At 43.0% G+C, this 13,886-nt stretch overlaps 1 protein-coding gene across 1 annotated transcript in view; it reads right to left on the reverse strand.

The window, feature by feature from the left end:
* Positions 1 to 13,886, reverse strand: part of GBE1 (1,4-alpha-glucan branching enzyme 1) — a 272,853-nt gene that overhangs the window by 208,851 nt on the left and 50,116 nt on the right. The window lies entirely within an intron of this gene.

Consider the following 13,886-nt stretch of genomic DNA (forward strand, 5'->3'; position numbering starts at 1 on the left):
CAGAGCCCATGTTGGGCCCCAGCTCGGTGTCTCTCTCTCTCTCTCTCTCTCTCTCTCTCTCTCTCTCTCTCTCTCTCTCGCTCACTCATCCACTCACCCACTCACTCAGGGAGGAATGAAAAGAAAGCAGAATGAACTCAAAGCAGCTTAACCTCCTCTGCAGAGCCCGCAGGGCTGAAGGAGGAAGGAATCACGTGGGCAGATTCTAGAGCTGTCGGAAAGCGGTTCCGGAGCGTTCCCCCTCAAAAAAAGCCCTGCCTAATCTGATAAAAGCATGCTATAGAGACAACTGGGAGACCTATGAAGCAGCGGTAATAGCAGCAAAAAATGCTATTTCTTTGAGGGGATTTAATTTTTTAATTTACTATTTTTAATATTTTAATTACATCACAATTCAACCATCTTAAGAAATAAGTAAAATAATTCTCATTTATAAACTCCTTACTATACCAGATATACAAGAAGACCAAATTTGTTCAATATGTATTAAAACGATTAACTTGTATCCATTGCATCAGCTATTTCAGGACCACCCCAACTGTATCTGTTGACTCCTAAATATGAACTTTTACTATCTCAGGAACATTAATTAGCTGTGACAATTTTGCAAAGGTCTTTGCTCATAAAATAGTATGAATATACTCTGTCTTGGAGGCCAGCAGCAATATAGGTGAAGCAGAGGAAATTCTTAATACATTGTCTGGTCTGCTTATGGACCAGCCATCAGGGGATGGGCCTTGGATTGGTTTAAATTGTTCCTTCTGGAATAGAACCAAGGGTCTACAATTGTAGCCCAGCTATCTTCAGTTGGGAATCAGCTTGTGTGGTTCCATAGGTCCAATTTTATTCCCCCATATAATTCAGCCTTTAGGAGAAATCGTTCATAGATTTGGAACTGGGTGTCATCTATTCAAATTCCCTGGTGACGTAGCAGAAGTCTCAAGCCACTGCCTGATTGCTGTGGTCAAATGGCTGAAAACAAACAAATTGAAACTGACAAGATGGAAGTGATGGTGGTTGGGGAGGTTGGGAAGGCCATTGTGGTGCCAGCTTTTGATGTGGTTTAGTTGACCCTTGCATATTGGGTTAAGAGGCTAGAAATTACACTAGATCCAGCACTGATGTTAGAGAAATAATTTAACACAGCTGCAAAAAAGGCCTTCTTTTAACTCCATCTACCTAGGAAGATGGCACCCTACTGACACAGAAGATCTGGCCTCCTGGATCCATGCCACAGTAATACTGAGACTAGACTACTGTAATGCACTCTACACAGGTATCCCCTCAAAGCCTACTCAGAGACTTCAGTTGGTCCAGAATGCCACAGCTGTATTATTATTAGGAGCTAGTTGATGCACACATATTACTCCCATTCTGCAGTCACTCCACTGGCTACCCATCAGGTACCAAGCTCAATTTAATGATTTAACTATTAGATTTTTAAAAACCTGTCTATAGCCTTAGTCCCTCATAGCTGCAGTATCATCTCTTCCCCTATGCACCACCACAGCAGCGTTACTCTTCTCAACATGGCCTTCTGCAGGAACTACCCTGCAAATGGGCAAAATCAGCAACTGTCCATACACACACACATTCCATCGTGCTCCCCACCTTATGGAATGGCCTGCCTGATGAAGTTACGAAAACTCCCTCTCCCCCAGCACTCTGCATTCCTGGGTAACTATCAGCCATTCTAATCATGGACAGCATTTAGGCTTATTATTTTCTTGACTGGGGAAGGGGGATTCCCCCACCCATGTTCAGGGCTTCCTACTGCTGCTCAGCTTCACGGAGGGGGAGCAGGATGGTGGGAATTGGGGGAAGGTGTCATCAGCATTCCAACATACTGACATCACTCCCAGCAACAGCTTTGGGGTTATACGCAAAACTCTAACACTCCTGAAGGGAGAAAAGATGTCAAGCTGCTCAGAGTTCCTAGACTGCACTGTTTGTAAAGCAGTCAAAACAAAGGCATTCCCTGTAGCTAAGAAAAGTGGTCGGGTGTCTACAAAACCACTCGAGTTGATCCACATGGATCTGATTGGTCCGTTCCCCAAAAGCCATTCTCAAAATTGTTATGCCCTGGTCCTAACGGACGGTTTTAGCCGGTTCTCATGGATTTATGTTATGAAACACAAGTCTCAAACTTTTGATTTGTTTAAGGTTTGGGCAAAAAAGGTACAAAAACAGTTGGGGCTGGACATTAAGGCCATCCAGTCTGACCAAGGGAGAGAGTTCATGTCTGTAAATTTCTCTCGCTGGTGTGATCTAAATGGTGTCACAGGGTAGCGAATACAAGTGTGCCGCAAGAGAATAGTCTGGCAGAAAGGCATGGTGCTATTACACAAGAAAAAATGGCTGCCATGTTAACTGATGCAGGTTTGCCAAAAACTTACTGGGCTGAGGCAATCGTCTGTACCTGTTATGTGGTAAATCGTCTGTGGTCCCGTGCTGTGAATGAAATACCTTTTAGGTTACTTTTCAACAGGGATCCTAATCTAAGGTTACTAAGGGTGTTTGGCATGAATTCTTGGGTGCACATCCCTTTAAGGCAGCGCAGAAAAGGGGGCCCAAAAGCCTCTAAGCTGATATTAGTTGGATACCAGAGTGGCATGAAGGCCTACAGGTTTACCAATGAAAACAAAAAGATATCATATAGCCGCTCAGCCAGTGTATGCGAACATGGGAATTGGAGAAGGCTTCATGGGCATGAGAGTGAAAACCAGATTGCATTGCCAGTTACCGAAGAAGTGCCTGAAATAAGTCCAGAGGGAGACGTGAGTGTGAAGCAGGAGATTTGTTCTCCAGCCAGGCAGCTAACACAGGACACACAGAGGTCTAGTCCTCCAATACGTGTGTCCAGTCGTTCAAATAAAGGTGTCCCACCTCAAAGGTTTGGTTTTGAAGCTGCAGCAAACTGTGTACTGGTTAAAGAGCCAGCTAGCTATTCAGAACTTCTCACTTATGAGGGGGAAGAGAAAAAGGCTTGGCTCGAGGCCATGAAAGCCGAGTATCAGTCTCTAACTGACCATGAAGTTTTTACAGTTGTACCTAAGCCAAAAGACACCAATATCATTGGCTGTAGGTGGCTGTATAAGATAAAACAACTTCCCTCAGGAGATATGCAGAGGAAAGCGCGTTTGGTAGCCCGTGGTTTTTCTCAGGTACAATTCCAGGTTTATGACCAGGTATTTTCTCCCACCGTTAGGCCTGAAACAGTAAAGTTAGCCTTATGCAAGGCAGGGGTGCAACACAAAAACATAGATCATTTTGACGTCTGTACGGCTTACCTCCATGCTCCTTTACAGGAATGTTTATATATGGAGCAAATACCAGGATTTGAGGTGTCAAATAAACATATGGTGCTCAAATTAAACCGGGCTTTGTATGGGTTACGTCAATCAGCACGAGCTTGGTTTCAATACCTATCACAATCACTAAAAACAGCAGGCTTTGAGCAAGGCAAAGGTGATGCCTGCATTTTTACAAAAATGGTAGGAGGTTCAGAAGTCCAACTCCTTATTTTTGTAGATGATATATTGTGTATATACGAGACAGACGAACAATTATGCTGGTTTAAACAAATAGCAAAGGATATTTGCAAGGTGAAACATTTAAGTCCTATCTCCAACTATTTGGGAGTGCAAGTGTCAAAAACCCAGGACGGATTTTACCAACTGAATCAGAGGGATAAAATTGAAAAGTTGCTCACAGAGTATAAATTAACTGGAGTACATGGTGTGTCTACTCCTATGACGACAGGGTATATCAAAGAGCCAGATGACATTCCCTTGGAAGATGTACAGAGATATCAGTCGTTGGTGGGCAGTCTTTTGTATCTCTCATGTTGGGGCCGTCCAGATATAACACAAGCAGTAAACATGCTATGTCAAAGGTGTGCTAAGCCTTTCCGTAGGGATTGGATAGCAGCAAGACGCGTATTAAGATATCTTAAGGCTACTCTTAATTTCTCTTTGGTTCTGAAAGTTACTGAACCTATGCAAGTCACTATGTTTTGTGATGCTAGTTGGGCAGACCGCCCTGACGGAAAATCAACCACAGGACTAGTTATTTATGTTGGAGGTGCTCTCATTGCACATAAGACATCAAAGCAATCTCTGTTAGCTCATTCATCTTCTGAAGCTGAGTTTGCAGCCATAAGCCAAGGTATTTTAGAGCTGGAAGTAATACAACAGCTCATGTCTGACATGAAAATGCATTGTGCTGTACCTATTGATGTTTATGGGGATAATACAGCAGCACAGCATTTAGCCCAAGATGGTGGGGCTAAATCACGAAGTAAACACATCCTAATCAGGTATTTAAATATAAAATGTGCTATAGAACAAGGTTTCATAAAATTGTTAAGATGTATATCTGGTGACAATATAGCAGACATGTTTACTAAAAGTCTGTATACTGTACAATTCGAACGATTACGTGATGCTTTAAACTGCTCTCATACTGGCTTGGAGGAGTGTTGTAATCTAAATGTCAAAAGCCAGTAAGCAGAGGCTCAAGATCAAAATGATCTGTGTGACAGTTAAACACATCAGGTGACTGAGAGTCAGATGGTCAAGTTCCAAAGTCAGGAGACCGTGAGGGAATGACTCAGCTAAATTCACTCATGCATCTGATTGGTTGTCTATATGTATAAATTGCTACTGTGTACATTATGGTTTGGCTTCTTTCGAGTCCAGTTGTAGGCGAAGCACTTTGTCTCTCTGGACTATAACTTGTATATTTATTGCTCTTTATCCACCTGTAAATAAATTGTATTATACACCTTTACCGGACAAGCAAGGTGTGGACTCTTTCTGGGTTCTCCTCAAGCTGGTGCAGTCACGCTTACTACGCGCCAATCAACATCATCCTCCAATCTAAAGTGTTCAGGACTCGTCGGGGCATGTTAAACCTCTTGAACTGAGGGTCCCTCTCAGGACAGAAAGCAGAGCTAAACCAAAGCTGCAGGGTGCGCATGTGTAGTCTTACTAGGGGCACCACAGCAGTGGTAGAGGCCATACAGCCCAACAAAGTTTGAATGATCTGGGCAGACTAGAATCTACATCTCTTGAATCTTTGGATCAACACTTTTAATTTCAAGGCTCTCTCAGAAGGTAAGAAGCCTGCATCTCGCACACCATCAATAATGGTCCCAATAAACTGGATAACCCTGGAAGGATCAAGCTTAGACTTCTTTTAATTAACAAACAAGCCCAATTTTAGGCAGGTGGACAATGTAATGGAGACCTGTCTAGTTACATCATCAGCTGACTGGCCATCTATATAGGGAAAGATACAACACCCCTGGACTCTCAGAAAGGGTATCACTACTGCCACACCCTTGGTGAAAACTTGTGGGGCAGTGGACAACTCAAAGGGAAGAACCCTATATTAGAAAATCCGATCCCCATAGATGAAGCGTAAGAATGTCTTGTGTTCTGGGAAAATCAAAACGTGAAAGTATGCATCCTTCAGGTCTACAACCGCAAACCAGGACTGTGACGGCAGCAGTGTCAGTACCGCCTGCAAGGTCACCATTTTAAACTTACGAACCTGAATAAATTTATTCAATTTACAGAGGTCCAAAATAGGTCCAAAACCCCCATCCTTTTTCTCCACTACAAACAGATTGGAATAGAAACCCAAAAATGAGGATTGATCTGTAACCTCTTCAATGGCTTCCTTTTCCAGAAGGGCTGACAATTCACTCAACACCCCTGGTTGGGCCCCTTTATCAGTAAAAACAGGGAGTTGTAGGTAAGGTCACTGCAAAAACTCAAGTTTATAACCAATTTCAACTATTTTTAAAACCCAAACATCAGAGGTAACATTGTACCATTCAGTGTAAAACGAACTCAGCCCAACCCCAAACATAGGATCAGGTCCCTGTAATTGTCAAAATTGTTTGTGGGAGTGGGTCTGTTCCTTAGGATGCTGTTGGTGAACTCCCTGTTTGCCCTTATTATTCTGTTTCCTCCTAGGAAAAGATGAATGAGGGCTTTGGTACGACTGCTGGGTATGATAGGCGTACCCTTGGTAAGGGTGGAAACAGTGCTGACGACCCCGCAAAAAAGACCTGTACTGGTATCTGCCAGTTGAATGTTGCTGCTGATGCTGGGGAAGGACACCGTACGAGCAGGCAGTGAGTCGGTCCTTACGTTTCTTCGAAAGATAGTCATCCGTCTTTTCTGAAAAGAGGGTAGGTCCCTTGAAAAGGAGGTCCTCAACTTTAGTTTTGGTCTCCGCTGGCAATGCTGTGGATCTCAGTCAGGCAAATCTCCGCAGGACGACTGCAGAGAGAAGGGACCTTGCCAAAGTATCAGCCATATTTCTGCTGGCATTAATTTGATGGCGGGACAAACGGACCGCCTCCTCCTGGATGACCTTGAGGAAGATTTTCCGGTCTTCAGGCAGCTTTGGTACAAAGGTGGCAACTTTATTCCAAAGTAGCAACTGGTAAGCTGCCATCATGGCTGCATAGTTGGCTATTTTAATACTGAACACGGCTGAGGTATACATCTTTCGCCCTACAGCATCTATCCTCTTGCTTTCTCGGTCTGAGGGTTGGCTTGCATCTCCTCGGTGATGAGAGATGAAGGCGGAGGATGCAAGATAGGAATGAATGATTGTCCTTGGTTCTGTAAAGATTTTCGACCTTATTTGTCATGAATCAGCCTTGCCCTAACGTGCACCAGCTTCACTCTGCCACCCTGCCACTCACCCCAGAGTCCTCCTCAGAAGATGAAGAGCTGGATGAGCCAGCAGGGTCTACTCTGGATCCAGCTGTAGCTCCAAAGGTTGGTGTCATGAGTCAGCATTGCCCTGATGTGTACCAGCCTCATTCTGCCACCCTGCCACTCACGCCAGAGTCCTCCTCAGAAGATGAAGAGGAGGAGCCAGTAGAGTCTACTCTGGAGCCAGCTGTAGCTCTAGAGGAAACCCAGGAAGAGCAGCCAGGAACCTCTGAGGAGGCTGTTGTGAAGGAAGACTCCCACAGAGCTAAGGAGAAACCTGAACCAGCTGAGAGAAGGAAGAACAAGGCAAAAGCAGCTGTGTAGGAATGACACAAGAGTGCTCACTTACAGGCACAGCACAGGGCAAGGCTATCACAGGAAGAGACAACACCTGCACCTAGTTAGGAGAAGTGTAAAAGGCAGATGCTGGGCAGCACCCAGTGTGGAAGCAACTTTGTTCATCACTCCCTGTTGGCAGTAGCTCTGTACCTTGCCCTGCCTGGAACTGACTTATTGGACTCTGACCTCGGCCTGTCTCCTGGACTCTCCATCTTGCCTCCCCCCCCCCCACAACTTGTTCCTTGGCTCTGCCCTTTGGCTGAACTCCTAGACTTCCTGTGCCTGCTCTACCAGTGAACCACCTGCCTGCCTGGTGCCTGGAACAGGTGATCTCACCTCAGACATGACACTATTGGTGGTGGGAGTGGAGGCCAGTTTTAGGATCAAACTGTTAAGGAGATCTATAAAGCTCTCGATGACTGGATAGGCTACCATAGGAGTAGGTCCTGAATAGATGTGCTGCAGAATTTTGTCTTTCAACTGTGGTTCTGTAGACAGCACATCCACTTCCAGAACCTTAGCCACGTGCTGCAGCAACTCTGTATACACGTGGAAATCATCCATTGGCGAGGCATCCTCTGCAGGGCCAATGACAGCCTCTGGAGAGTCAAATGGTGGTGAATCAGAAGGCCTATGCTGTAAGGTACTTCCTTCAAGACTCATCTCCGAACTATGTGGGGTTCACCTATAGCCAGAGAAGGAGTACGCTCTTACCAAAGGAGATCTGCAGCAGTCTCTAACCAGCCATTCGGAATAATAGGAGCCCTCTCTGTGGTGATGGTACAGAGCTGCTTCCTCACCAGCACAGTAACCTTTAGAGTAAGGGCTACTCTTCCTATTTGAGTAAGGGCTCCCCCGATGTCTGGAATGCTCCCTACATTCTCTGGGCGAATGCGATGACCAAGAGCCTTGACACGGTGATCTAGATCACCCCAATGGAGTAGGGGGCTTCTCTACCAAAATCACATCTTCCTCCAGCCAACTCTTAGAACGGGGTGGGGGGTACTACGGGATGATGAATGATCATCCAACCCTAGATGCTTCTTGCTACAGGACTTGGATCCGATTTCCCCAGGAAGTTCAACAGGGGGCTGAGAGAAGATCACTCTCATGAATTGCTTTCTCGTGTTTCAGAGAGTGATGTCTTTTCTTCTTCTTCTTTTTCTCCAGGCTGGCAAATGGTTCCAAGATGGCTGTCAGATCCAAAGGCATCAGAACTGAGGAAGACTCACTCCAATGGTTCTGAAGAGATCGTCGGTCCGAAGATGCAAGCGACACAGAAGGCGTTCTACTCTGAGGAGTTTTGGAGACTGGAGCCTTTGAAGTGGAAGCATCATGTCAAGCCCGAGGTAAGCGTTGCGAAATCACAGTTGGCACCGAAGGTGTTCTGTCGCAAGGGGTCCTTGGTTCCGAGGGTGTCGGATCTGAGGTAGGCATCACTGGTGCCGAAGAACTGCAGGCCGTTAGGTCGGTTGGAACTGACGGAGGGCGCGATTCTGTATGGGCTGGGGATGAACGCGAACACGGCATTTTAGCACCAGAGGACTAAGGACCAGGTTGGGTATCCAATGAGGTAGGAGTCTTCATCACAGTTGGTGGGTCGGTAGCAGCCATGGCCCATTGCCATAACGAGGCCTGCAATCTCCCCGCCAGCTCTGCTCTGGCCTTTGGGGTGAAGGAACGGCAGTGCTTACAAGCCTGTGTATTGTGGGTCTTCCCCAAGCAGTACAGGCAGTTAGAGTGACCATCCGATTTGGTCATTTTCCAATCACAGGCGACGCACCTCTTAAACAGGGCCTTCTCTGACATTTTCCAACAATGCTGAGCTAACGACAAGCAAGAACCTCCAGAGTCAGTGGTAAAAGAGGAACTGAGGGTATGTCGGGAGCATCCCACCTCTTGAGGCCGTTTTTGGCAGAAAAAGCGGCCACACAGGCTTGCTGAGAGGTGAGGGTGCCCCCTAGTGGTTTTGAGCTATAAACATCTCTGAGTTCAGCATGCCTGTGCATGTGCAGTCCCATGTGGGATTGCACAGGAAGACCGTAGATGAACAGAACAGAACAGAAAATGCCCAATACTAGGGCATTTAATTAATTTTTTTCCAAATGCTAGAGGGTCCCTGGAATCCCCTAGCAATGTGATGAATCACTTCCAGGCACATGAAGAATGACAGCATGTAAGGATACTGATGACTTAGCCTCCATTCCTCCCTTTTCTCTCTCTCCTCCAGGTCCCTCCAGGACCCAGTAAGGCTTCCTCAGACCCAGTAGGTGAATCCTGCAGACTGAGGGTAAAACTAAAAGATTACAGTCTCCTTTGGATTTTTAAAGCTAAATTAAAGCAGTCTGCTGAAGGAAGAAGGGAAGTTACTCCCTGGTATTGTTTCACTATCCCACACTGATAGTTGTTAGCCTATTAGAGTTAAAAGGCAGTTGATTAGAAAAACCATCTAAGGATAGGAGGGTTAATCTATCCTATTCTTGAGCAGTCCCATCCAGAAGCTGTAATTTAAAGATTAATCAAAATCTACAGTATCTATTTTATCTAGTTTGACCCAACCTCCAAAAAATTCTTCTGTTCTTGATCCCTCGGCTGACATCTCTGACAGTAGAATGTAGTTGCAAAGGACATGGAAGGAAAGCTTGCACCTTATTCACCAAGATAATTTATTCAGCACTAAAATAATTATCAAGAAGTAGATAGTAATAGAAACACTAACATTTTTGAAGGGAGAAAGAATACAACATAGATTATCTAGATTATTCTAACATAAAATACTCATCTGATTACATTTTTCTATCAAACCTGTGATATAGCAGAGTTGTGGTTTGTTTTAATGCAGGACACTTAAAATAACTTCCTTTTAAAACTGCTGGTGATAGACCAAATAGAAGTTTGGATCTGTCATTCCAAATAAAAGCATTGAGTGGTATTCTGTCTTAGGCTGGAAGAAGTTCCTTCAGCATAGGGAGCCTTCCTCCAACTCAATAGAAAACCCACTTGAGACTTAATTGAGGCTATTAACAAGCGCTATCAAAAAACCTCTCTTTAAAACACACAATATGTGTGGCCCTCTTTATTCATTCCCAGATGTGGCACTGAGAAAAACTGATGTGTACATTTAACAGGTTTATAACACAGGCACGAAAGCTATGGAGATCATAGAAAACAAAGCTCAGAAGGTAGTTTCAGGTGGGTAGTCATGCTGGTCTACAGTAGAAGACCAGGATTCAAGTCCAGTTGCACCTTAGAGACCCACTGAACTTGAATAAAGCCTAAAAGGCAAGTATAAAGACAGTTCCAAGCAAGATTTGCAAGCACAAAGAAAATGGTCCAGCACAAAATGGAAGAACTACACATCAATGTGGATAGTTGCAGGAGGGCTTGGAATTTAGCCAAGTGGTACCAAGTTAACCACGGAAGTCCAGGGAAGGAGATGGGTCTCAAATATTCCAGATTTTTACCCTGTGTCCATCACAACAAGTCAGTTCTGGGACTAACTGCCCAAGGTTATCTGGATACACTATTCAGAAATCTCTTATTTGATAGCCATTCAGAAACCACAAGCAGAGGCTTGTCTACAAGGGATAGAAGTACAGCTCAACTGCATGCTTGTACACTCCATTCACTCTTCCCTCTGCATTTGGAAAGCCTGCAATTAAATTTATTATGAGATCTGAATTCCTGGGGATTTGAATTGGTTGCCCTGTAAGACTTGACTAGGCCTTACAACTGCATTCAGTCGTGATGGTAATTTTAGAGGTTGATTCAAGGCTCCCCAAACGTGGCCCACGTGTGAAAGGAGAGGAGAACAATAGTGACAAGCTGTCTTCATGCCCTTCAAAGATATTGTATTGTCAGAGTGTCTGAATAAAGCTCATCTTGAAGAAAAAATATTCAAAGGAAACTTCACATGTGCCTGTTTCAGAAAATGCTGTATTGCACAAAATGAAAAGCATCAACTTGCATTGATTTTCCTGATCAAAACATCATGCCACAGTAATGTCTAAAGTGATGTTCAAGAAATCTGGCACATACAACTCAATTCTAATTGCCATATAGAACTGGTCTTTCAGATGAATTGCAAGGGAAGTCCTAAATTCAATATTAAGTGCAAAATGTACTATTCTTTTGTTCTAAAGTACCAAAGGCATGGTACAAAACTAAAACAAATGACAATTTCTGCCCACAGATGTATAATCTACATTTGTGGCATTTGAACCACATTGAAATGAAAAAGACGGGAAAAGTGATCTAACATTAATTAAAGACATCAATAGCAGTGTGATTTTAAGTCTTGAGAGCTTGAAGACCAATTTGTCCTGGGAATACTACTAAATCCATCTGAAATGAACAACACTTTTCTATTCCCCTAGGTTTTTTTATTCTATTATCTGGCCCTTGAGAATTAATCCTCTTCTTTGATGACGAATAAGATGTACAGGATAAATGACATACTTTTTTTCATTCAGAAAGCTAAAAGATTTATTTCCAATACCTTACAAGCAAGTTTTATTAGAATCTGAAAACAGCTATTTTTTATTTGAGGAAGAGATATATTTCATATTTTAAAGAACACTGGAAATCTTTGCATGACAAGCAGAACTTGCCCAAATTTCCTCTTCTACACATGCTACTGAAGGTACAGAAGCCATGTTCTTCTTTGCCTCTGATCAGCTTACAGGGAAGAGGGAAAAGACTAGCATATGCATTAGGGGAAAAGTCTACCCATATACAATGCTGCAGGTTAGGATTAAAGGTAAGTCTCAGATCAGAAACTTAAGAACTAACAGACTATATAAATATATAGGTACAGTGCATTAAGGTACAGCACATGTATGTAGTACATCCTTCCACTACCATCTAATATTAGACTAAATCCTGTAACAGGTTCTCTCAATCACCACCATGCATAGCAAACAGTTTACACTTCCAAAATAAAAGGTTGGGGCTAATCAACACCAAATCAGATTTTATCTTTAATCAAAATGGCTCTAGAAGTGGTATAGTCCTTTTCTTCCATCTACGGAGAATGAAAATTCTTGCATTTCTGGTTTCCATGTGTTTTAAAACCAATATATGTTGGCACCCATCGCAGTGGTTGCACATCTGACATTTTAAAATATGGCTAACACTTGAGTCAACATCTGTTCAGATAATAGCAACAATAATGTATTTTGTTTTAAATCAAGATGGACATAGTAAATGAGTTTCATCTGAAAGACTTTTTTGGCACCTGGACATTTTTGAAAATGCTATGCTCTTTTTGCAAAGCAAATCAATTAAGATGCTAAGTAAGATCATCTGAATTAGAATATGTCAACCATCTACTGAATGAAAAACAAACACACACATCAGGTTCTTACAGCCATTTATAACTCTGCCATATGTAAAATAAGCATATCTAATTTTAGCTACCACCGCCTTAGAGCTTAGCTTTTATTTTGTTGCACCTTACAATGTTGACCTTTCTTGATCCGAAGGTATTACATAGATGTCTGCTTCTAACCTTCAGGCATTGGATTAATTTCATTTATACCTCACCTTTCTTCCCCAATGGGGTCCCAAAGCTGCTTCCATCATTCTCCTCTCCTCTGTTTTATCCTCACAACAACCCTGTGAGGTAGGTTAGGCTGAGTGTATATGACTGGCCCAAGATCACACAGCAAACTTCCATGGCAGAGTGGGGATTTGAACCTGGGTCTCCCAGACACTAGTCTCACAAATTACAGCGAACAAACATACAGTCCATGTACAATCCGTGTGCAATATGTTTTAAGTGTGAAAACAGTTGCTTTAAAGGCATTTTCTCTGCTCCTCCCCCATCTTTTTCCTGCCAAAGGTCCTGAGGGACCGAAAACAAACAAAGGGGCTCCTTCAAGAACAATGCAGTTAAAGGAAAAGGAACAAACCTATCGGAGGATAGAGAACACTTTCCCTGTCTCTAAATATTTATTTATTTTTGTTTATTGTTTATTTTTTTAAAAGTGCAGAAGTGCTAAAAGTGCTATGAGAGTGCAATAAGTATTATAATACAATAAATAGAATAAATACAAAATTTGGGTCCTAATAATAAATAGTAATTAATATGCTATCAGAAATATCATATTACAAAACACTGCTGGATGTATTGAATAGACTATTAAAAGTTCTGACTTAATCCAGAGTGCAATGTTGCAGATTCAACTGGAGAAGAAATGTTTCAAAATAGACTTTACAGGTGAGTAATGTGTACAAAGTTTTTTCACTGGTGGTTTTTTCTTTCTTTTACAAGTACAAAAATATATACTCCAGGATTCTTCAAGATGGTAAATCTTATTATTGCTTCGTAGCTGCTGGAGGGCGGAGTCTAACAGACATCGCCAGCATTTCGTAATAAAACTTTCTCAAAGGCTCACAAACTAGCAGAACCACCAAGCATTCAGCCAAACAACTTCATGTCACCCAGTTGGTGTGCTGATGATGGAATAATTACTGCAAGGTAAACGAAATTAATTAAATATTTAGAGATAGTGAAAGTGTTCTCGATCCTCCAATAGGTTTGTTCATTTTCCTTTAACTGCAAAGGTCCTGAGGGCCCTGATTGGCTATTGATGGCTCTCTCCCCAAACCACCAAAGTATAAACGTAATTGGCACATATGATAAAGGGGACGGATTTGGCTCTGTCTGTCACAATAGGTCAGAATAATGACCCACTGTAATCTATAGTATATATTAATCACATCACTGGAGATGTCTCTTGGTCAGTTGGAGAAGCGTGTTCCTAAGTTCTGTGCTTTCCAGGCATGTGTGGTCATACTACCAAAGGG

Source organism: Eublepharis macularius, chromosome 3 (assembly GCF_028583425.1).
Source record: "Eublepharis macularius isolate TG4126 chromosome 3, MPM_Emac_v1.0, whole genome shotgun sequence".
NCBI lineage: Eukaryota > Metazoa > Chordata > Lepidosauria > Squamata > Eublepharidae > Eublepharis > Eublepharis macularius.